Raw genomic sequence first — 25,148 nt, 5'->3', positions numbered from 1 at the left:
CATGATGGGTGCTATACAATTGCGATGCTCTTTTGAATGTTTGTACTCCTTTGCTGAATGTTTCCACCTTTTTTTTTTTTTTTTTTTTGTGGCAATCTGTAAAGTGTTAAATTTCCTTGCCTTTTGCCTACCTACACAGTCCAATTTGGAGTTACCTGCTAACAGTAATTTAATACACTACAGAAAATTCATACCTTTTTTTTTTTTTTTTATGTACTTCTGGAGCAGTCATTTGACAGCCTGTGAAGTGGGAGCCAAGCACAGCTGAGACTGAGAAATCCTGTTGTCCGAGTTAAATGGGGGTGGCAGAAGCAGGGAATCTGGGAAGATTCAGAAGCAGCTTTCAACTCCACACCATGTCTCCCTGCAAGCACAGAGAGACTTAGGGACCAGGGTCACTGAAAGCACAGACCTGGAGTTTTAACCCCAAAGAGGAAGAACATCATGGCCTTAACCAGGAAGGGCTTAACATGATTGGAAACTGCAACTCTTAGGGCTTTCCAGTGGCACTGTATATAGAGCTGTTATACCACCCAACCAAGGTATGAAGCAGAAGAATTCTCCATGTGACAGAGAAAACAGAGCACAGGATCTGCTCCAATTTACCTCGGTGACGATCTGCTACCAAAAAGAAAAGAGGACAGTACCAGATTGCAGGGTGGAGGGGTAAGAAATTATTGCTCACCTGAAATGGTGGCTCAGCCCAAGGCACAGGGAAAAGCAACGTGTGACATATTCCCCAAAGAGCTCTGAGTCTGATACATTTTGAGAAATGATCATTCCCATGTAGAAACATGGGGACCAAGGTCCAGACCCAAGTAGGAAGCGGAGGTGGCAGCAGTACAGGGTGCCCAGGGGAGCTTTTTCTCTTCTGGCTCCAGCTCCTGCTGCAGCTCCTTTGGAAAAAGGAGCTGCAGTTTCCCTCAGACTCCCCAGGTCTGCCACCTTCCCCCTCCGTACTTTTTATATATTCTTGTTTAAAAGTACCTCCTTGCCCTGTTCCCTACACCCAAACCTCACCAATATTTGGAACCAACTCTGCTGTATAAAACTATGAAGTTAATAGGCTAAATTTCAACCTGCCTCTACAACAGAAACAAATAAATCCAGTAAAATACCTCCTCCTCCTGAAGCATGTAGAGCAGGCAGTGGCAGAGCAGATGACTTTTCCCAGCAGACCATAAACCATGCAGAGGGTCCTTTGCAGAACCTAAAGATGCAGGGAACGAAGACAGAACCATGAAGGTTTCTGTTTATTCAGCAACACGTGCCGAAGCTGTGGAGGAACTCACAGCTACCAGACCTTTGAGGCCAGAAATACAGAAGGAGGCTGTGAACTGATGAGTTTCTTGTTTCTGGGTTTGCCAGGCACTTGCAGGACCTGAGGAGTGCTTGCCCACAACAGGACAAATCTGGATCACCTGTGGCAGCTCTGAAATGCTTTACATTTTTTTTTTTCCCCAGTCTTATTTAAAGTCAAATCTGCAGCTCAGTGTGAGAGTTGTGGGCTTGGGAATCTATTTTCAATGGCTGACTATTTGAAGAAAACTACACTCACTTTCACCTCATTTCAGAAGAAATATATTTTTTTTTCAAAGGGGCAGAATTACATCACAACCCATCGAAGAATTCCCACTCAGCAACCTGCTCAGAGCACCATCTCACCGCCTGTTTGCAATACAGATAGTGAGCCTCTGTCACAGGTCCGCTGTGCAGAGCTTTGACCCTATTCATTTGGCTCTGGCTCTATCATATGAAAGAAATCATAAGATAGTGGCTTAAAAGAGATCTCAGAAACTGCCAGCATATTATTCACTCATTTAGATGAAAATACTAATGAATTTTTTTCCCCCAGAAAACCTGATGGTTACTTATAGGTACATTTAAAAGGGAGAGAGAGGTGCAAAACCAGAAGAACTTATTACCTTGTTGACATCAGTGGGAAAATAACAACAAGTAAAAATGCCTGAAGCCCTTCAGCAAAAACACTTTCAGAAACAGGCATTAACATTACAAACACTGCAGCGATGACAGAAGAAGGATCTCACAGATGTGGCGTTTGTAATTTGAATTGTGGTGTGAGCACTGTTTATGAAGACTTCAACAAATACATGTCAGAGCTCTAATTTGGACCTTTCATTCTCACTTGGAAATCTAAAAAACAATTATGTTTGTTCTCTCTCTGGCTGTTCCCAGGTACCTTTCAAGTCAGTCAGTTATTTTTAATAAGAAAACAGTACTTTTTTTTTTTTTTTTTATTTTGTCATGAGAAGTTCTGAATGGAGCACTGTTCAGAATAGCAAACAAATAGAAGCATCTTCTGGAATAACCAGCAGGAAAGCTTAGCAACAGCTGGTCTGACTTGGAGCATCTTTATCAGCCCGAACACCCTCTGCAGCCCAGGGCTGGATTTCTGGGGGCAGGAAGAATGACTGCTAACTTCATTTTAGAAGTACCTGTCTGACGGAAACAAGCAACAGAGACAGCCAGAAACAGTGGGGTAGCTTCACCCTGATTTTGCTGTGAACACAGAGCCTCATTCCTCCCTCACCACTACAGCCCTCCCCAGGCACCAAGGACAGCAAAGCTCTTTCCCCCACAGCCACCTACACTTTCCTCTGCCCTCTGGGCCATGACCATGGCTTTACAAACCAGGGAAGAACACAGCAGCATGGAGATCTACAAAAAGCAAAACATGTGACTGCTACAGAAGAGTAGGAAGAACAACTGAGAAGAAAAAAGGCAAACAGCCCTCATGGGGAATGCCCCAAGAGACTCGTGACACAGTGCATAGGTGGACAGGCAATGTAGACAGGGTACCCTTGAGGACAACCCACTTAGGGCCTGATTGCTATAGAAAGCCACTGCTGAGACAGGAATTAACTTGGTTTTATGTCATGCCTTTCATGGCCAAGCTATGGCTAAGCACCTTGAGCAAGGAGCTGCACCACGATTTGTGACTGCTGGGAAGAAAAGGCGTTATGTGCACAGCAGTACTTTGCAGGCTGCCTCTGGTGGAGCTAAATCTGCTGAGCAGGAGGACGCTGGATCTGGAGACAGGAGCAAGGCAACTTGTTCTACTGCCTCTGGTGAGCATGCTCCTCACAGCCTGTCTTTTGTTCCCCTAGAGATGCCATACAGCAGCAGCAGTCCCAGCACAGGGCCAGCACAGCCTTCTAAAGGGAGCGAATGAGGAACGTGTCCAGTTTAGGTCCTGTCCAAAAAGCTGAGGCCTGAGCATCCCACTGAGCAAACGTGCTTAACACCTGGGAGTGTCCACTGTCACCCACCAGAGCAGCGTGAGCAGTTCTTAGATTTGGTTGGCCCTGCTCAAGTGACTCTTGCATCATTCTTATAAATTATCATTAGGTCAGAATTTGGACTAGATGATCTTGGAGGTCTCTTCCAACCTAGATGATTCTGTGATCTGGGCTTTTCACAGGCGGGATGGCTGCAGGCAGAATCACTGGTCTGCATTTGGAGGGAGAAGCAACAGATTCCCCCTGCATCTGATTTCCAGTGTGTGTTGGCTTCTCCAGGGATAGACCTGCACAACCTCGACCTTACCTGCAATCCCAACTAAATCTGCTGGAAGCAAAACTGGCCACAGATTTAGGCTGGGCTGTGTGAAGCAAGGCTACGTATGAATATAACAAACCAATTTGTTATCCTGTATTAAACCCTCTGTGATTTCAGCTGAACTTGACTTTACATGGGGTTTCATCAAACCCAAAGTTCAGGGTAAATATAGCAAAAATATGTGCGAGCAAGCCTGCAAGTCAGAATGATTGGCTTTGTCTTGGATGAGGAAAAATACACAGGCTGCACTCTGCAGAGGAATGAATGTAAATTATTATAAGAAAAACCTAGCAGCTTGTTTACAGGGAGTGTTACCTAAATTATGTCAATATTTCTCTCATTCTTTGTCAAGCCCTCCTTCAAATGCAAACAAATTCCTTTACCCACCCCTTAGCTCCTTAGCTTTCAAAAAAAAAAAAAGCAACCATATAACATCTTAAAGTGCCAGCTGATTACCTTTCAAAGTGTAAATATATATATATATATAAAACAAAACAACACAACAACTCTCTTTTGTTAAAAAGTGAACACAAAATAATAATAATTTAAAAACAAACAAACTGCAGCATCAGAACATCCTTAGTATTTCACCAGAAACATGAGGTTGGCCTTCGCTCATCACTAATGACAACTGCAAAGCCTGCCTCGGCAGGTTAGCACAGGGGAGCTCTCACAGCTTGATGTGCACAGGGGTTAATTAATACTCTCTGTGATCTGAGATTAAATTTATCCTAGAGGATCACTCTACCTGACATGTCCAGGGCCATTTTTTATGCAGTCTCCTGAAAGGGAACAAAATTACAATGGATACCCTCTTCTGCTTCAGTAAAGTACAGCAAGTAATGAAGGGAGTTGTTTTTTGCTAGACAATCAGGAGGTACAGCAATAACTCTTCTCAGCAGCCAGAAAGTTCTGGAGGTATATTGGTTTCTTGAACCATCTGAAATAAATCCTGGGGGATAATTACAGAACAGAGAAATCAGACATAAATCCTGCTTAATTGACAAGAAGAAGAAAAAAGAAATGTGATAGTTTTGTTCCTCCTCCTGCTCTCCACAGCTTGTTCTTAATGTTTTTGGGACATCTGGAAACCAGGGAGGACCAGACCCAGAAATCAGCACCCTAGCAAGATTCTACCTCAATGTAAAGCCCACATGGGAAAGACCCCTTTGGGAAAAGACCTCTACCTCCATCTTTGGTAATGGGTTTACAAGGAAAACTGGCAGAAGAGAACACTGGTATCAGCCTCGATTATCTCAGAGCTGTCGTCCTCATCATCACCCTCCTGCTGCACCACCCAGCACACATTGCCTGCACCATGGTCCAGAGTCACAAGTTTTCCAGCTATATTTCTGCAAGTTTTCCCAGGCACTGCAGGGCCTGGGAAGAAATGGCTAGAAAGGTGTGCAACTTACTGTGCAGAACCCAGCTTTTTAAGGCAAACTCCTTGGAAGCAGAAAAAGCTGTGTGCAGCCTCCCTTCATCAATCAGTCTGTAGGTAATTCAGTGCTGGAAGGGGCAGCGTGTCCTGGGAGCAGGACAGCCAGCTCTATTCTTGCTGCTGTCACCAACTTCTACATGCACCTCTTGAGGAAAAATGCACTGAACAAAAGGGGCTGGCAGTGTCACTGCTGGCTGAAGGTGGGCTCAGTGCTGCACACGGAGTATCTGCTCCCTGGCACTGACATTTGAGGCTCTGAAACTCGCTGCTCCTGGTACGTGCAGCACAGGGCAGAGGGAAGTGCCGAGCTGAAGGCCTAAGGCCAGGCATCCATCTGCACAAGCATCTCTGCTGCACTGGCTGCCAGGTGGTAAAGCAGCACATCCTTGCCTTGCTGAAGAAGTCCAGGATGAATGATAGCAGGGACCAACTCTATGACCCCCAGCACCAGTAAGAGATACCTGCATCCTGAGCTCCACAAGCTGCTCGCAGTAACGGGGTTGTAGCCTTGGAGCTGAAGGAAATGGGATTACATTTATTAAGCCAACACAACCCACTAAGACTGATTTGACACTAACCTGGCACAGATGAAGCAAGATTGCAACAAGCCTCCTGTGAAGGCAGTGTGCTTTTGGTTTGTCTCCCTTCAACCTGAGGGAGCAGATTTAGGCTGGCTTGGAGCCAGAGACACGCTGCAAGGTCCTGGGGCACAGCTGCTATAGCCCTTTGGCTTTGCTTTTTGGTGACGTGATGGTTCTGTGAATCTTCATACATTGAGAGCTGAGGCATCTTCATCAAAGCCACACTGCAGTGCTCAGAGCAGTGCTCGGCCCATCTGGGCACATATCTCTACTTCACTAGTGCAACAGCCATTCATTTGTCAGTCACGATCTAATCTGATTCTTCTGATTACTGCTATTTGCCTTAGGGATAGTCCTGCAAGCTGCTAGCTATGATGATAACCTGCTATCCTGTTGTCCTGCTGCCCACGTGGACAAAGCAGAGAGGGCAGGCGATGAAGGGACCCTGCTGTCCTGCCTGCAGGGAGCAGGCACTCCCTGCTCTCACCTCCACCTCTTCACAGAATCACAGAATTTTCTAGGTTGGAAGAGACCTCAAGATCATCGAGTCCAACCTCTGACCTAAAACTAACAGTCCCCACTAAACCATATCCCTAAGCTCTACATCTAAACGTCTTTTGAAGACTTCCAGGGATGGTGACTCCACCACCTCCCTGGGCAGCCCGTTCCAATGCCTCACAACCCTTTCAGTAAAGAAATTCTTCCTTTCCCATCTGACCCACGAAGATTAGTCAGGCACAATAGGTAAGTGCACATTTTCATTACAGCTATACAGGCCCATTGTACAGACAGACAAAGCAAAAAAAGTCCTTAAAATACATCATCATGGAAGCTGAGAGAAGAAACAAAAGACTGCCTACACTAATACTGACCTTTAACCACTGGGACCCAGCAGAGCCCTCTGCTCAACTTGCAGTGCACCAGCCCATAGAAAAACCATCCAGTTTTAAATGGCAGCCTGGTACCAGACTCATACAAATGTGCTTTACACCGGCCTGGCCCCAAAGACAGTTTATTAGAGAAAAGACTGCATAATGACAGTTATACTTCCCTGAACATTATAGAGATGGATCCAACAGCATGCGAGAGAGCAATGCAGCATGCCTCACAGCCCTCAGTTACAGATGGGCAGGCTAAGGCAGAAAGGAAGAAAGTCACTTGGTTATGTCCACACAAATCACCTGAGAAGAGAACATGGGGCTTTTCCAACCTTAACAATTCTGTGGGTTTCTGCATAGCCCCATCAAGCATACAAGCCCTGGGATTGTTCTTCTTCATCAGGCCACTTCGCACCTGTTTTATATGGAACAACCCTGAATCACACTGAAGGCATGAAGCTGAAAACTGATTGGTGGAGGGAATTAGTAATCAGTGAATACAGGTCTGAAAATTACCACCTGAGTCTTCAAGTCCATCCCTGGCAGTCACAGGCACTCGTGTAATCAATCATTTAAATCCAGGAAGGTTCACAAAATATCCACTCTGCTGCATAAGACAGCAAAGAGATTGCAGGGCAACTCATCACAGCCTCAGTCCCATGCACAATTTTCTGGATCCAACTCTGTGCAGTGCAACCTTTTGTTTGCTGCACCACAACCCCATGCATCTGCAAAACAAAACGCCACCCCACACCATGATGCCTGCAACCGTCTTTGCCTCTTCCTCTCTGCCCCAGCCGGCAAGAGAAGCCCTTTCCCTCAACAAGATGCTACCTGAATATCAATAAATGCAAATGTCAGCATTGATACGATGCAGACACGTGAGCAGACTTCTTTCTCCATGGCTGGGCAGAGAGGTGTTGGCAACAGCTGCCACTCGTTCTTGTAACTTCTACCATAGAAGATTAACTTGTGGTGCTTCGGAAGAAGAGAAACCAGATGGCAGGAGGAAGAAAACATCTGGAACAGGAAGCAGGGTGTGCCTCCCTCCTTTCTCTCCAATGAATCTTCCCTGAGCACACTTCTTTTTTTCGTTTGTTTGTTAATATATTACCAGATTTGAAAACATATAGTAAAAAGGGACATTTTGCCACCTACTGTGTTGACCTTAGGTCTCTCCTGCCATTCACATGAAGACCGCAGTTCACTTCACACCAAGTGGATTCACTCTGGATTTCCAGGGGAGAGTGGGTTGATTCTTTTTCTTCCTATTTACATTTTCAGACTGACATCAGCTGCTGGATTAAAAAGAGGATCCAGTTCCCAGGGCAGCCACAGCACCCCAGGGATGGAGCCTTCTGCCTGTGAACATCCCATCCATTGCACTCAACCTAGGATCAGATCTGGGACAGCAACAGCCACCAGATTTTCTTTGCAAAGCAATGTCTACTTAAAACCATTCCCCCCACCCTCATTTTTCTTTGACTGTATATATATTGCTGCACTTAGACTGCACCAACATAGTCCCATCTTTTTTTTGCGACCAAACACGTTTCATCTTCTGCTGAATCTTGTAGCATCCTCATTCCTTTTCACTTTGCTCTCTCCCCATCTTTCCTTTCATCTCAGTTTTATTCACTTATCTATTCCCTTTTCACTGTACTTTCCTCTTTTTTATGTGCCTTCCTAGGTGAGTGTCTGGTTCTGAAAGCACGCTCATGATGCTGTGTACTCTGGGAAGTTCTATTAGCCTGTATTCTTTCAGTAATGCCAATGCTTTTAAAGAGGCAGCCTCGTTTTCATTAAAGCAATTTGCATTGCATTACCCACATTTGCATTCAAATGCACTTATCTGGATCCTAAAACATAGGTGTATTTGGGAGTAGATTAACAGTATGTTTGTAAGTAGTTTAAAATACAGCAATCATAAAAATTCCAGCAGCTTTGGGAAATAGTCTTGCTGGCTTTTGCTGCCTGGGCTCTGCGCTAGTCTGTGCACCAGGGGTCCCAAACTGTTTGTGATAATGGAACAAGCCGTTTAAAAGAGCTGTCACAGTGGTGGATCATATGGTTTCCAGTGAATTAAGCAGAGTCACTTAAATTTGATTATCCCTCTCTCAGTTAGTGCACCTAAAAGTATTGGGGAAAAGTTATCCAGAATCCTAGTCCTTCCATTAAGCCATTTTGTGAGTCCAGCTTTCGACTTCTGACAAAATTAGAGCCTTTACTGCTGCCTTTGTGTGTTCTTCCTCGGTTCCTGGGCTATCCAGAATGGAGGTTATAATGGCCATACCTGTTTTAGGTATTCATATTCACATGCAACAACCAAAGCCTTTCAAAACAACAACAACAGGAACAATGATAGCAAGACCAATTTCCTAGATACTATCACCCATCTAATTTTGTACAAGTAAAAAACAAATTAAATCTAAATATAAACTTCTCCTCAGCACCCCAGTCAAGCTGTAATTCCTTTCGAGCATCCTCTAAAAATACTCTTCTATCTCTCCATGCCCTGGACACACAAAGTTAAACAAACAGCAACTTTGAGATGCCTCCAGAAGAGACAAGGCAGCACAAGCAATGTTGCTACCTGCACAGGGGCTGAGGACTTTAACACACAGGCCTTGTAGCCACAAACTGGTAAGCAGAATGCCTGTCATAGTTCAATGCGAGCCCAGTTGGGTATGGAGACAGCATGGAGACAGCATGACTGGTTTCTACAGTTTGAGATCATCTCTGAGATTGGCTTCAGTCAATTAAATTGTTTTGCTGATGAATGAAAAGGTGGCAGTTCTTGTCTTTGTTGCTCTGTGTTTTTCATGCCAGAGGCAGAGAGGAAAAATATATAGATATCACAACAACAAAACAACAACAAACCCACATTACCAAAAAACAACAAACCCACACAGCTAGTCCTGTGTGTCTGTGCATGCAGTATTAAGCAACTGCAGCATATCTGCTCAGAGGTCTGTCCCCACACCCCCCTGCCACGCTGTGCATTAGAGATGCACGGCAATGCACGGCTGGGAGGAGCACACACACAGACGTGGCCACTGGAAATTGGTGTGGGATGGGGAGCAGAAAAGAGAACAAGGAAAAGCTGAAAGCTGGAGCATAGCCAATTTCAAACTGAGATGGATGGTGCTCTCTGCTTGTGCAAGACGAAGGAAAAAAAATATCAAAGATTAATTTGTGAAGGCCCAGCAGGAACTATGCATGCTGGGGATTGGGGTGGAAATAAAGTATGTGAAAATACAGTTTTACTGTGATATGAGAAAGCCAATAAATCAAAGCATATTAGCAAGTATCAGATGTATGAATAAACTGGCAGAGCTGTTATGTTATACCAATTTCATGTAGTTGAATGCAGATTGAGCAAAGTTCTTTTCTGCAAAGGATTTGCTGGTCACAAAGCTTAAGGCTCATGTTATCCTGAGGAGAAAAAAACAACAACAAAATTTTCATCCTTTATCCACCTGACTAAAAATGTGATTTCTTATTGGAAACTAGAATGAAACTTACGGACCTAGATAATAATACCTACCCCAGCGTGCACATTTTCTTTCAGCCTGAGTGAATAAAAATACTTCTCCAAAATGTTGGTGTGGTCTTTCCCCCATTGCGCCTTCAGAAGAGCACACACTTGCCCAAGCAAATGTGCAGCAACGTAATGAAGAATTGGCATAGGGGCTGCATCATCAGAGATGCAGGAGAACACCCTTTGGGGTTATTTGTGAGGTATCTGGACACACAAATGAGTGAAGCTGAACGTGGGCACAGAGGGAAAGGCTGAGGGGCACCATCCTGCTCTATACAGTGAGCAATGTCCAGCGGCTATTAGCAGGTACTGCAAACACAGTGCTCTTCTCTGGGAGCAAGCCGGCAGAGACAGATGCTTATGTGCCCTTAACAGTGCAGAAATATGATGATCTTAACCATGGTTGAATGAGACAAAACTATCTTTCCTTCAATTTCCTGCTAAATACTCAACTATCTAACGCATAGTTGTGTGGCATCTGTGTGGAGAAACAGTGTTTTATAGAATCTTTTTATAAAAGCAGAAATGCTACAGAGACTACGCAAAATGAAGCATTAAAAAGTCCCTATCCTGCCCTTTCTTATTATCATTTACATAAGGTTGATTTTTTTCCCCCAAACTGCTGACTTTCTACTTCTGGGAGTTCTTTTAATTACGTTTATAATATGAGGATCATTATTCCTATAATACAAAATCACTTGATCAGAAGTTGTTGTTTTAATTCTCCATAGGCTTGAACAGTAAAGAGACATTCCATCCATGCCTTGTTGAACCAAGGTGCAAGGCAGAGGGAGTGAAAAACTTGTAAACTCCCGACTACATTTTTGCTATTTTAACAATGATAATGAATAGGAACTTGTGGAAAAGGCAGTGTTCTGTCCCTTGGGACTAGAGAAAGACTGAGGTTTGCTACTTCTTGGATTTATTTTGTAAACTCCAAGGCATCAGAATTTGGTAGTCACTTCTGAAAATCTATGCTTTGAACTCCTGCCAAAGCATCTCCAAGGGGAGCAGGCTGCAAACAGGATAAGAAGTGTTGTGAAGTCTCCATAACTTTTATTAGGAAACATGCAGTGCTCTATAGCCTTGTCCCAGAACGCTACAGATGGGAGGCTCAGTGGTTAGGGAACAACACTGGGACTCATGACTGATTTCCAGCTTTTTCAGAATCCTCATAGACCTTAATGAAAAAAGTTTCCCTTTACAGAGGTGTCTCAAGGACAACTAAGAACTTTATGAGCTGTTCAAACACTGTATTGATAAAGGCCTTGTAAGCAGTTAATTAGAAGTATCACTATAACTCTGCATGCTGGTGTTATCACAGAATACCCAACACGTCTGATCAGGAAAAACAAACAAACAAACTAACAAACCCTTCTTTCCTCCCAGAGCATCACTTGGGGGCATTTCTGGACCTCCTACACCATGACCTGGCACCTAGAGACAGCCTGAGCTGACACATTCCGATCTCGAGGTGATGTTCCATAACTCCACAGAAGAAAAAAAAAAAAACATACAAAAATAGGATTTCAACCCAGCATTGTAGGAAACACTTTTTCCCCTATGGACAAAATGCAGATGATTGCTATTGTCAGCAAAAAGCAACTGTGAATATATATTCTGATGGCCTGGATGAAAGCCCAGGAAAGCCATCAAGAGCTCCCCAGGGCCCAGACTCACCTCACATAATGTCAGCCATGTAAATAGTTTGTGAAAGCCCCATGGGCTCCTTCAGCAATTGGTGGAGGAGAGGCACACGTACCTGGCCATGCCCACACTCCCTCAGCATCAGAAGTAGCTTGAAGCTGATGCCTGACCAGGGGCTTACCTGGGGTCTGGAGATGTCTCTCATGCACGCTCTGGAGGGCAGCCTTCCTTCCTGTTCTGGGTCATTCCTGTGACAAAAATGAGAAAATAAGAGCTCTGGTTAAGAACACAGCAAATTTCCCTTTTCCAGCTCTGTGAAATACATGGGAGCCCATTTGGTTTGATATCCACAGAAGGTGGGAGTGATCAGGAAAAGGAGCAATTCAACTTATTTATAACTAACCATTTTGTTTAACACTGACATTCAGTACAGGAAGAGTTCAGACTCTTTATTGAACTTTTTGAAACAAATTTTAGCAGAATTCACAAAAATGCTTCCTGAGACCAAGTTCAGTTTGTATTTAATGCTACCTGTGAACTGATTGTTTTTCAATGACTTTATTGCAGCCTGTTCACTTCCCAGGCCATTTAAGAGGATTTGTCTCCGAATACCGTGGATGCATCCAGCACAAAGTGGTCTAACACCACAGGTTCAAGAACCATGCAGCTGAGATAAGCATCCTCTTCATTTGTGAAGAACAATCACATTTCAAGTTCTTGTGCATGCACCGAAACCTCTTTCTTCTGTTGGTATTTACCGCTTGCCCTGTGCCATCATTTAGCTTGCTGGCAGACGGAAATTACCCTTAGTACCCAAAATGGAGCCTTCTTCCTGGAGGTCAATGAACAGCAAACTGGAAAACATGGATTTAGACCAATACACTATTAGTTCTCTGGTAAATTCTCTCCACGCAGGATGGCAAAAGCACAGTTATTACCCCATCATCACCGCTGTGCCCCCACCCAGCCATTACAAAGCCACGCACCGTATGACAACGGCTGGTGGCACGGGGTGGCACTGAGTGCCATCACATACCAGTAGGGCTTCTAAGTGCTCCCTTGGGAAGGCAACTGCCCACTTGCACAAGAGTCCTGGTTTATTACTGCTTCCTCACCCTTGTTTTATTTCTCTCTAAAGCACCACTTCAGCCTTTAGAACAAACAAGCGGATTTTTAAAATAGCCAGTGCACTTTGCCCTCACCCGCTGGCTGTCATTTTATGTGAGGTAAACTTTGCGGATCTTCAGTAATTTCCTCAGAGAAGACGTAATTCCTGCTTTCAAATCTTTCCTGGCTTTTCACTGGACTTAAGGCAGCCTGGACAAAAATGCTTCCAGCCCTGCGGCCTTACAGCAGAACAGGGCTTGGGCAGGGAGGGTGAGGCTGTATGGGAAGAGCTACCTGGCACACAGGGAACAACAAAGCTGCCTCCCCCACCATTACCTTGGATGGGGCCAGTGACATTTTCATGGGACAGGCCCTACACTGCCTGTATTGCACTTGAAGGGGATGTGACGCCACAGTTCTTCATCCTGTGCCCTCCCCGTGCCACCACAGGCCCTGTGGTTTCCTCAGCCTGTTCCATACTTCATCTCCGCCACTTGGATTTCGGTCTCTGCTACCTCCCACTCACCTCAGCCAATTGCACCCACCAGGTGTGCAATTTGGCCTCAGATCACCTTCTTTTGGTGCACAGTGGGTCATGGGCACCGTCAGAGCACAGCTGCCACCTTAGCCAAAGCCGCGGCTCTCCCTGTGCAGACACACGCAGTGCCCTGCTCTGAAGGTGTTGCTGCCCCAGTCACTGCTAGCAGCACACTGCAGGGAGGTCCTGCCCTGCTGGCCCTGAAAGCATCAATGCTTTCAAAGCATCAATGTATCAACAGCCAAAAAAAATAGCTTGTCTCAACCTTGCACCTAAACCAAGCTTATGGATGAATACAGCTCTCAAGGACAAAAACTGCACAAGCCAGAAAATGCAGGGTCTTCCCACAGGAATGCTGTTACCCCATTTGGCTGTAGAAGCTCTGCCCGTTTTTCATAATCTCTGTTGTGCTGCCTCTACTTCCCCCTTCAGAAAACCAAAGCACCGTGCAGCAGGACTGAGGCAGTGGTAGAGAAAGCCAGGGGCCCCTGAAACTTGCTCCTCATCCACTCTGCTCTGGGCTGGAAGCACCCCAGAAACAGGAGGTGAAACCCCAGCTCGAGCCCCCAGCAGCCGTGTGCTGCCTCCACAGCCCCCAGCCACAAGCACCTCGCTTCTCTTTCTGTGCCTCAGCCAAGGCTGAGCTGGCAGACAGGAGTTAGTTTCTCCGGGCTCTGAAGGTCAAATATCAAAACAGAATGATGTAATGAGTATTTCCACATTAGGGAGACAATCATGCCTTTTTTTTTTTTTTTTTTTTTTTAGGAATTAAAAAAGTGTTTCTAATCAAAGCAAAAAATATTAGATTTTTTAAGAAGTCCAAAAAAATTAAAAATGCAGAGGCGCAATTAGTTTTTTTCCCCCCATTTTGGTGTTGGCTGAATGCTATTTGTACTGTGCCATTTAGAAGATCAAGCAGCAAAAATAAATCACTTTCACTGTTTTGAAAGTTCAAAACAATAAAGCCTTTTAAAACATCAGAATATTCTGATTTCTTTTCTAATGAATAATTCTGCATCAATTGAATAGTTTGGCATAGATTTTTAAAGCATCAGCTTTTGCAGAAATGGAAATCTGACTTTTTTTTAATGTTCTGATAAAAAAAGTTCACTTGTCAGTGGAGAACACTGCTCTCAGAACTGCAACATGTACTGTCCTTCTTTATAGGATCTCTCCATTATACATTTTAGATCATACACACTTTGGAGATTAATGAAAAATTGCAATACTGTTTTCAAAGACTGTTTCACAGAGACTTACCTTTAGCTAGAGATGAACTTTGTAAATTTTGAACCTCACATAGGTATCAGCCACACAGAGAGGGATGCAGTGAAGCCCCCCAAAATGTAAGAAGCTGCCTGAGAGCAAACACAAGCACCAAACTGATATTCCAGTACTGTACCAAAAGTGTCCTCTCTCTCATGAGGTGTCAACCCAACTTTGGCCACTTAAGACTATAAGAGATGCTTTGTACAAAATGGTTCTGAACCATGGGCTCCTAAACAAATTCCAGTTGTGTCTTAATGTGTTCTGCTTTTCTATAACCCCCCCCCAAATAATTTTAATTCTTTGTCCTAAATGGCTCATGATGCTTCTAAGTGATCTTTCATAATTGCTATGGTTCCTCTTAGCTGTGCTCCAGAGGGAAGATAACCAATTCTTGTATATTTTTAGTGTAAATCAAGAGTAATTCCCCTGAAGTCAAGAGTGCATAAAAGCAAAGTGAGAAGACAATTAAGTCCTGCTGTTTTCAAAGTGCTTTGGAATCTTTGGGAATAGGAAGGTGCTATATAAATCTAAGATATTATTATATTATTTATTAGTGTATAATAAATCCATGTAGCACAGTAACACATGTACAAAGTCTAAATACTAGACACAGGTCGGCAGGTTCTCCATATGTCTATTTTCTCTCTCCCTGGAGAGCTATGCCTTGTATAACGAGAAATGAGTAGCGAAATAAAAATGTGTAAGGGCCAATAAAAACAAGCTGGTTTTTAGCCCTTATAACTGAACAGTTTGTTTCAATGGCATCTTCACTTAATACTTCAATTTTTTCTTGCTTCACAAGTCCACAGAGTAATGATGGACTACAACAGAAAGCTTCGGTGCTAATTTCAGAATGCCTGAGTCAGCCACTTATCTTCATTTATCCTCTTCTGCTGGAATCTTGTTTAAAAACAAAACAAAAACCACTGCAAATTCATAATCCTAAAATAAACAGATCCCCCCACCCTCCCCAAGTTTTGCTGGAAATTAAACTATGTCACACTATCCTCCTGCAATTTCTTATTACTGCCTTTATCCCTAGCTACAGTCAGTGCCAGTAGTCATATTGGTCTTATTGTTAAAGCACTAACAGCTCATATTTAGCAACTAAACTATGATTTATTTAAAGATTACAGCATGCCAAGCACAACAAACCTTTTCTTTCACAGTAGCTTGCAGCTTGTTGTCTGTCCCTGTGGTATCAAGTCTTGTTTTCCAGTGTGGAAACCTACTCGTTAACTTTGTTTTCTTACAGAATAATCGTCGTGCAGCCCAGGACTTCCCACGTGCTCTTTAACTGGCAGCAGCCACAATGGGTACACCTGCCTGCCATCCCCTAGGATGGCCGTAAGCCTCCCATCATGATGCATGGGGACTCGTTGAGCTCTGAATGTCTCAAAGACTGAAGGTTTCAAAATTTCCTAACTCTCTTGATGTCCTCCACCAGACTCACGCCACTATGCCAATATCTTCCTCATGTGGAGGCACAGTGCTCTGTGCTTCGTTAAGGCAATCTACTCTGATGACCTTTGTCATTTGAATAGCCACAAATGGCAACATGAATGCCAGGCCCTGATGCATGGAGAAGACTGCGCAGGCATCCCAGCTTTCTAGGGGATGCAGGCACTGAACCAAACAAATGTAAAGGTAAAACTGATGTGCAGAGGCTGTAAGACATACAAATGATTCACCTCATATAACAAAAGGGTCAGAATCTGTCTCCCTGTTTGGAACAGTCTGGAATCGATGAATCTTTGGCCTGTCACTCTGTTCAGGAGAGCCAAGTAACTGCTGGGATATTTCTTCCCTGTGCCCTGTACTTCTGCATGTCTTAATATTAGCTGTGCTTTCTGGAAATAGCTTCCATTTTGTATTCTGTTCAGATAACAGCAGAGCAGAGGAGACATATGCTGTGCTGACAGGAAAGAGATTGTTGGAGCTGCTCTCAAAGCTGGAAAAGAAAAGAAAAGCGGCAGAAGAGGAATATGTTCCCCTCAGAGGAGTTCGTCCCCTTAGAACATGAGCAGATATGTACTATTCTTGGTTATGATTTGTTCCTCACTTGAAATCAAGCACGAGTTTTGTACTGCTGCCCATCACTGTGCTATCTCATCCCCTGACTCTCCACATGGAAGCAGCTTTCAGAGCAGTGTCTCCATTGGAGATCTTTCCCATTTGAATCTGTCCAGCCTTGGACATTTTGTGCATGAATGAAAAAGCTGTCAATGTCTACATCAGTCTCTAAAATGTTCTGATCTCTCCTGTGCGATATGTCATTAGGCAGCTTCTTCCAAAGAGGAATGGCTTTCTCCTCCTCTCCTCCCCACAGCACATACTGCTACCCAATTCTGCTCGGGGTTCAGAGCAGCTGGCAACTCAGTGGCACCAGGCCATTTAAATCTCTGATCAAATCTGTATTGTAAAATGATGGCCAAGTACAACATGGGCAAATTGACATCACAACCTTAATACCAAGGAACTACCAACGTGCTCCAGATACCTTGAATGTTGCATAAGAAGAACCTGAAAATGAGTCAAAGGATGGATCACCACACTTAAGTCTGCAAAGTTTAAGCCAATGGCCATCACATGAAAATGATAATAAAACACAGAAGTGTGCTGGAATTAACAGAAATGTGTTCAGAGGCGTTTGAATCAGGCCCAAGGTGAACTCTACGATGCATCCAGCCTCAAGGTGACCTCTCCAGGTTTCCTCTTTTTTTGTGTTTGTATTTGATTACAGAAAATTGAGCCACAAATATTCCTGGGTTTAAAAAAAAAAAGCATCTGCATCAGATTTGGCTAGCAGAAATGAAAAGGGAATTGAAATTTGAACTGTTTTAAATATCACATTTTATGATATATGGTCTCCGACAACACATTGTCTTTCTGTGGAGTCTTCTGTGTGTGGTCCTTAAATCCCTTTTCATAAATAAAGCCATCTGTCTCTTTTGAACTATAGTAGCTCTAATTTAAAAAGTCAGTATTTGCCAATGTCTACAACTCATTAGCTCCAAAGCTGTGAAAAACTTGCATATCTGATGCACCATTCAGCAGCGTCTGGCAATTGCTGTGTTTTTAAAATTATGCCCATTAGTTGTAAACACCCGTTTTTATGAAAGATGCATTGAGCCTTAGATGTAAGATTAAGAAAAAAAAAAAAAGTCTAGCACTCAACCTCCTGTCCTTTAATGAAAAAAAAAAAAAAAAACAAAAAAAAAAAAAAAAACACACTTAGGGATCTACCTGGATATAAGTGCTGTGATAGACAAATATTTAGTTTACTTCTATGCATGCGATTAGCTTCCTTTACAATAAAGAGATAAAGGGACGGAGAGAATAATTCTGAATAAGAGAGAGATTTGCCTCTGAATAGACCTCATTACCAGGATTTCTGGGGGCATCCCAGGTTCTGTAAAAGAGAGGGCTCTGAAAGAGCTGGGTGGTTGTCCGCAGGAAGACTGGCAGATGGAGGACAAAAGAAAACATCCATCTGGGAACAATGTTCTTCCCATCAAGATGCATTTCTCCAGCAATACCTTCTCCACAAAACCTTACGATGCTTAGTTGCCAAGATCAAAATGGATAAGTACGTTTCAGTGACAGAAATATTCTCTGGTGCAAGATTTTCTGAGGTGCTGAAGCACTTTGCTGCCTCACCAGCAATTCCCCGGGACAAAGCAGAGTGCCTTCTCTCCGCCTGCTCACCCGGCCCTTTGAAGTAAAGCAACAATCCAATCTGCATTTCTTTGAACCAAAGTAGCTGTGCAAAGAGGATCGCAAGGCTAATGCTTTTGCAGACTAGAAAAGAAGATGGAAAATTAGAAAAAAAAAAAAAAAAAAAAAAAAAAAAAAAAAAAAAAAAAGGTGGGAGGAAAAATCATACAATGTATCCAACTATTTTAATTTACTACTTGTAGAGGAGAGCTCTTCTAAAATCAGATTCCAGCAACATGACCCTGCCACAAAAATTCACGAGGCCTTGCACACTTACAACTTAGAAGCAAGTTTTAAAAATCTTTGGTAAACATGTTGAAAGAGAAAATAAATCCAAACCTTCCTCCTGGGTATGTGGGAGCCAGGAGGTCTGTGTTTTGATGTGATTCAACAAACACAGAGCAGATTCCCAATGAGATTAACAAGATTTAAACGTATTCATAAGTGGTTTGTTGAGCTGGACTTTGTTACAGGAGATTTTAGAGAAATCACTTGTTACTTCTTAACTCCTCAAACATCTGCAACTTGGAACCGATGCTGATATATGATAGCATCGTGTCTCCCAGGGAGACGTCCAAGGTATAAATAGCATTTCTTTCACCTCTTCTGAAATCTTCAGAGGAATTTCTTATGAAGAAAATAAACTTGCTCTAAACAGAGATAAGCCCCACAGCCAAAGCCCACTGGAGGTAAAAGAAAGACCCTCCCTGGTTTCAAAGGGCTTTGAATGATACCCTGAATGTGCTTCTGAAGGCTCTCTGAAGACATGGAGTATCATGAAAGGGGGCACGTGTGTGTGCCTGTGGAGGAAGGGGATTAGCTATCGGCTCCATCGAAACAGACAACCAGGCAATCCTGGACAGGCCTTGTGGAGGCTCGGGGGCTTAAGGCAATCCTTATCATGTGGCAAAGATGCAGCTGGGCAGGCAGAGATGCTCCTACCTTGGAGAACAGCAGCTTTTAGTGGAGGAGAAAAACATTCAAAACAGTCTCCTACCTTAACCTCCTTTCCGTTATTACTCTCTGTCTTCCAATTCTCTCTAACACCGTATTTATTCATTCATTCATTTATTTATTTATTGGTAGCAGATTCCTTTTCTCACCAGAAAAGGAAGTTTTTTTAATAAAGAAATCTGGGACAGCAAAAGCAAGTGCATGTTACCTGCTTCCTCAGTGACCTATCCTGCTTCCAGGGCTGACCACATGTGTAATGGGAGACCTCAGAAAGGAAGGAAACACGTTGCAAAAGATTACAAACCTCAATTTGGCACTAAAATCTGGGCTAGATCTTCTGAATATGGGGCCAGCAAAATCACTTTCATCACACTGGGTAAAATACTGACATGAGTTGAGACAAACCTTCTTGAAACCAAATTGTACACCCTGATTTTAGAGGGCTGCAGTGAGACTTCCCCTGGCCAAAGCACCCGCATGGTACAGCCGCACAGGCTGGCTCGTGCAGAAATGGAGGAATGCACTTGAAGGACTTCACTGAGGATGCAGCAGGGTTACAGATGCCAACTGGTGGCCTTGTCGCTTGCTGGAGGGTTTAAAAGCAAAATACAAGAAAGCAAGGAAGCATCAGAGACTGCTATAAAGATACCATGGGAGGGAGACCTCAAAAACCCTAAAAGGGAGTCTGGTGCTGCGGGGATTCATTCTCAGGTAATCACAGAATCACCAAATTGTAGGGGTTGGAAGGGACCTCAAGAGATCATCAAGTCCAACAACCCTGTCAAAGCAGGTTGCAAACTGTCAGATTCTTCTGTGATCAATATTATTATTACAAATAAGAATTCAAGGGTCAGCTTGTTCCAAGGCAACCACTTCAAAGTCAAAGAAGACAGAAACGAGGTTGTAAAAAGCAATTTTTTTTTTCCCCTTAGATTTGGCAAAATCTTTTCATCCGGCATTGCTGTTAGCAAGGGAAAAGATGAGGTGTGGATGAGCCTACCTGCTGCTGAACCCACAAGTCCGGGATGGGGAAGGGAAGTACCACGCACCCATCACTCACAGCACAACAGCAAGGAAGGGGTGGCCCGGGCTGCCTGCCTGTGCTGTGCCTCTCCTGCATTCCTCTCTCCAGGGCTATTAATAGAGCACCTTTCAAAGACAGAGAATTCTCTTCAGAAATAGGGAGATAATGAGCCTGTATCCACTCAATGTTGTATTTAGATAGAAAAAACAAAACAAATAACGCTGTCAAGATTTATAGCAAATACATTATAAAGGGCACTAGGACATTTGTATGAAGAACAGAAATGGACCTGCAGTAGAAAACACACTTTACTTTTATGACTTTAACTTTAGGGCATGAAAGACACCTCATTAATGATTAGAGGGATACAGATGAGCCATAACAGTCTATATATCCTTATAAATGATATACAGGGAGAGCTAAAAGACAGCAAACTACACTGTCTGGTGCCGGGCTGTTTTTTCCCTCATTACCTCTTTCTTTCTCAGTCTTCCAGCTCCAAGAAGGCAATTAAAGCTTAAATTGACCAAGTGTGTATTAAATTAATCAACTACCCACTTGTGGTGGGTGGCACGGACTGGACTGGAGCATGACAGCAACACCCAGGGACCTGGGAGGACCCAAGGCCCCGTGATGGTGCAGCACACACCGTGCTGCTGATGCTGGTGCGAGTGCTGCCAGCAGCCCCTTGGCATGGTGCTGGCTCGTTCCTCGGTAAGGATCCCCCCTCAGCCAGCTTGCAGCCACCTGCCTGGTTTTGCTCCTTATCTCTAGGACTTAACTGATGTCCGCTGAGATGTTCTGCTGCAAGGTAAGGTCCTGCCGCTGCAGGAAAAGGTGAACCTTCTGCTGAAAAGAAGGTTTTATGCTCTCTATAAATGTTTTAATTTGGGGTCTTTGCTCCTCTTCCTCTCCTTCTTTCCTAATTTCCAGTGCAGAAGTAACTCTATTTATGGCAGTCTAAACCACCGCCTGTATTTTCCAGCAGGAGCCAGCTGAGCACGCACGTACAGCCAGTTATTGCTGACAGACAAGTGACGTAATTAACTCATTAAGTCACAGTAACTCGGTATCCTTGGATCATTTGATTTTATGCTACAAGACTACCCATTCATCAAAGAATTTACCTCCTCATGGACAGGAAGGAAGGGAAGGAAGAGGGGTGGATGAGGAGGCAGAGCAAAATTAAGTGACTCGCTCAAGGTCATAAGAAGCCTGCAGGACCGGCACGGCTGAGCTCAGCGTTGGACGCCAGCTCAGGGACTTAGTGCCAAGAAAACGCCACCTCTAATAATCAGACAACCATGCATTTCACATCAGGGGGCAAACCACCGGTTTCCCTTCCAGACAGGGAAAAAGGTGGTGCTAACTACAGGCCCTGGCTGCAGCTCAAACCTTGACTAACCCCTCCAGAACGGGGCTCACAGAAAGTCTCTGATTTCTTTGCGGTGATCTCTGCCTCCAGCAGAGCAGCTGGAGTACGAACAAGTCTCGTACTCACTCTAAAGCTGTGATAAAGTGGGAGGAGAGCAACTGAGTGCTTGCCACCTGCTGTGGGGCACCGACTGGAGAAATCCCATCCCCAGGCGCATTGCCGCAGGCTCTTCCATCCTTCTCCCTGCTCACGGTACTTCTGATGCAGAGGTTCTCCAGGCACAGCTGAGCACAACGGGGCCAAACCCATGGCAAGGATGGACAAAAATATAAGGGGTCAAAATGAAAGCAAATTTGTTAAGTATATCCTTGACTTACACAGCAATTAATTTTACCAGAGGAAAAAATAAAATAAAATCTTTCCAACCATGGCAGTTCAAAGTGGAGAAGCAGAGCCTACAGCATGCATCTATCTCCTGGTGTGTGTTTTAGGGGGATCCTGCAACTATTAACCAAGTTAAGGCAGTCCTGAGGCTGCTGTAACGCAATGCAGCTCTCACAATGCAATGAGGCAGCTGGAAAACCTCGCAATCCTGCATTGCCTTCTGCAGTTTCTTTGGCCTGCAGACGACGCACAGGCTCCCAGACTAAGGTCAATGGCTCCCCAGGGCTTCTCGAAAGCTGCTGTTGCACAGGCACCTTTTGATTTTGGAGCTGAATTCTCCGTTGCCTTGCTGCGTAATTCTCTCTTTATGGAGTTCTTACCTTGGGGGAAATGGGCTTTATTGCAAAGTCAAAAGGTAATTTTTGCATAGACTCCATTACCTGTTTATAATTAAAACCATAAAATCCCTTTGTAGGAGGCTTAATAACTTCCCCCCACACCAAAAGAGCTTTTCATAAAAAAGACTCATTAAAAGTACTCACAGCTAATGCTGTAAAATGAGAAGAAATATGTAAAATTATTGGGACTTATTTCCCCATTACAAAAAAAAAAAAAAAAGGTGGTTTTCCCCCATTCATTTTTATAGCCCAAAGCGATACAAAAATGGCAGCCAACCTTAGCCTTTCCACCCCTCCTCCCTCCCTTTTCCCTCTTCTAGGAGATTGTGTGCCCATATTTAGGACTTATCAGCACCAAGAGAAGCAGCGGTGATACCTGGCCATGAGACAGCTCTGGGAGGCCCAAGGCCATCCGATCCTACCAGCTCTACGTCTGGTTCACTTGTCTTGATCTCACTCCATTCCTGAGCACGGCAGGGCAGGGCAACGTGAGCAGCGCACAATTCCTCTGGAGCTATCTGTCATTTGGGACCCATGCAACTGAACGATGGTTTTGATTTCTGAAGGCTATTAACATTTATATACATATATATATCCTTGAAGGGCTATAAACGATATGGATGTAGAGTAGAACTGTGTATTTTATTTTGGGGAAACAACTGGCTAGCAATATGGATGTGGAGGGTTACCTCAGCTTGGCTATCAACTGATCGTGTGCTGAGCTGCAGACCTCAAGTGCCCCAAATACTGTGCGTGTTCCTTCATCACTTAGGTAAGCCCACAGTCCGAGCAGTGTCGGCACAGAGACAGCTTCAGAGCCTTTCCTGACAGCCACTGCCTGCACTGCAGCTGCGATCCAGGATCTGTTCATCAGGGCAGCAGAACAAAAGCCGGAGCATTGTGCATTTTCTCCAGGACAAACAGCCGACTGGTCCAGACATCCTCAAACTGCATCTGAGCAAGATCCCTGCTCGTTGTGTGACTAAGAGATGCTGCCCCATCAGCCAAACGTGGGTGTTGGCAGCCTCCAGCTCCCCAGGTCTGCTGCAGCAAGGCAGCACAGCCCTGCTACCAAAGGCACTTCCAGATCAGTTTACAGTAGGATGAAAAGGAAGCACAGAGATGAGAAAGTTGGTAATGTGCAAGAAATACCCCTAATAGTCAAGGCTTTTATGGTTGTAATATTAAGTAAAATATTTTAGAGTAGAGGAACAGAACAAAACAAAACAAAACAAAAATTTGAAAAAACAAAACAAAACCAAAACAAAAAACAAACAAACAAACAAACAAAAAAAAAAAAAAAAAAAAAACAGAACAAAACAAAACAAAACAAAAATTTGATTACACTCAGTCTGAACTGGTTCTGGGCTAGTCAATGTCCTTGGAGAGCTTTGTTGGTCTTTCTCCATCTTTGAAGAATAAAATAAATACAAGCAAAACTACAACAACAACAAAACTTTTAAAACGACATGACAAAAATAAATCCAAAACAAACCTCAAGCAAGGTTTCTAAAAACAGTTGTGGGTATCATACAAGCAGTTTGAGCTGCTTGGATTCATGGCCCACAGGCGTCTCAAGCAGAGACCAAAGAAGCCCTACCCTACAACTATCTTCCTATCTTCATGTTTTCTGTTCCATTGTCCCTTCAAATGACCTTATCTCCAGCTCAGATTTCCAGCCCGTGTTTATTCTTTTTCTCTTGCCATAAGTAACATGTCCTCATCATCAGGAGCACTTAATAATGTCACCTTGGCAGCAAATTATGTAGGCAAATGAGCTAAAATTGGATAACTTAAGTGCTAGCACAGCAGAGGCCAGTCCCTGCTCATGCCAAGTTCATGGGTTAATAGGCAAGTGTCATTGCTCTACCCTCCTGCACAGGAAAGTGGATCTATTTGAGCCCCGGAAAGTCCAGTCCCTTGGGAGCCTGGCATAAGACGTGTATTGCCTTTAGCAGAAGCAGAATAAGCAGAGACTCTCTGAACTCAGGAAGTTTGGAAGCATTATTTGGGGAACTACAAGCTCTGAATTTCGCCTCCACTCATAGGTTAATAACTACATAGCCTTGTTTAACTACAGAATTGTTGCATCTTTTTCCATCCTTCCTTGTTAATCACTGATTTTTGTTTTTTAATTGCCTTCCTTATTTACAATCATGTCTCTAATACCTCTCTTTTCTTTTCTTTTTTTTTTTTTTTTTTTTGAGTCCTTTTCAGTCAGAAGTGCTGACTCATGGGGGAACTGAGGTTAAAGAAACTTTATTTATGTCAAAGAAATTGATCCCTGGTAATTTAAAGCCTTCCTGCACCACTATTTATCTTATGCCTCTTACTCCAGGCCTTTGTCTCACATCTGGACCATGGCAGGTGGAGAGCCATGCATCTGTCAGAACAGCAAAGCTGTCTCATTGCTCATTTTTGGCCTCCTTGACCTTGCTGTTCACCTTACTTTATTAGTGCAGTTCTTCAGAACATCTGACAAAGCGAAATATTCCCCCCTTGATGCCCTCCCTCATTTAATCCAGTAGCATTTCAAAAGTCTTTTTCAAGTTATAGCAACCTCTCACCTCCTTCTGCCACATTTTCCCCCTTTTCTTCTTTTTTTTTTCCAGGTGACACTTGAAGCCCACCTCTCGCCTTTTAGATTCATCCCTCTGTCACTTTGACATACAAATAGCTGTTTTTATGTTAATCTCACCGATTCTTTCCTTCCCT

General features: G+C 43.8%; 1 long non-coding RNA gene across 1 annotated transcript in view; it reads right to left on the bottom strand.

Annotated features, from left to right (window-relative positions):
* Positions 1–200: 200 nt before the first annotated feature.
* The window catches only part of LOC137865488 (uncharacterized), a 36,235-nt gene continuing 11,287 nt past the window's right edge, over positions 201–25,148 (bottom strand). Inside the window, exons 2-4 of the long non-coding RNA XR_011101926.1 lie at positions 11,849–11,915; positions 1,119–1,210; positions 201–364 (exon numbers count right to left, since the gene is read on the bottom strand). This is a non-coding gene — a long non-coding RNA (uncharacterized lncRNA). The remainder of the gene's footprint in view (positions 365–1,118; positions 1,211–11,848; positions 11,916–25,148) is intronic.

This window comes from Anas acuta, chromosome 16, assembly GCF_963932015.1.
Source record: "Anas acuta chromosome 16, bAnaAcu1.1, whole genome shotgun sequence".
NCBI classification, from domain to species: Eukaryota; Metazoa; Chordata; class Aves; order Anseriformes; family Anatidae; genus Anas; species Anas acuta.
This window is presented reverse-complemented; position numbering and strand designations above follow the sequence as displayed.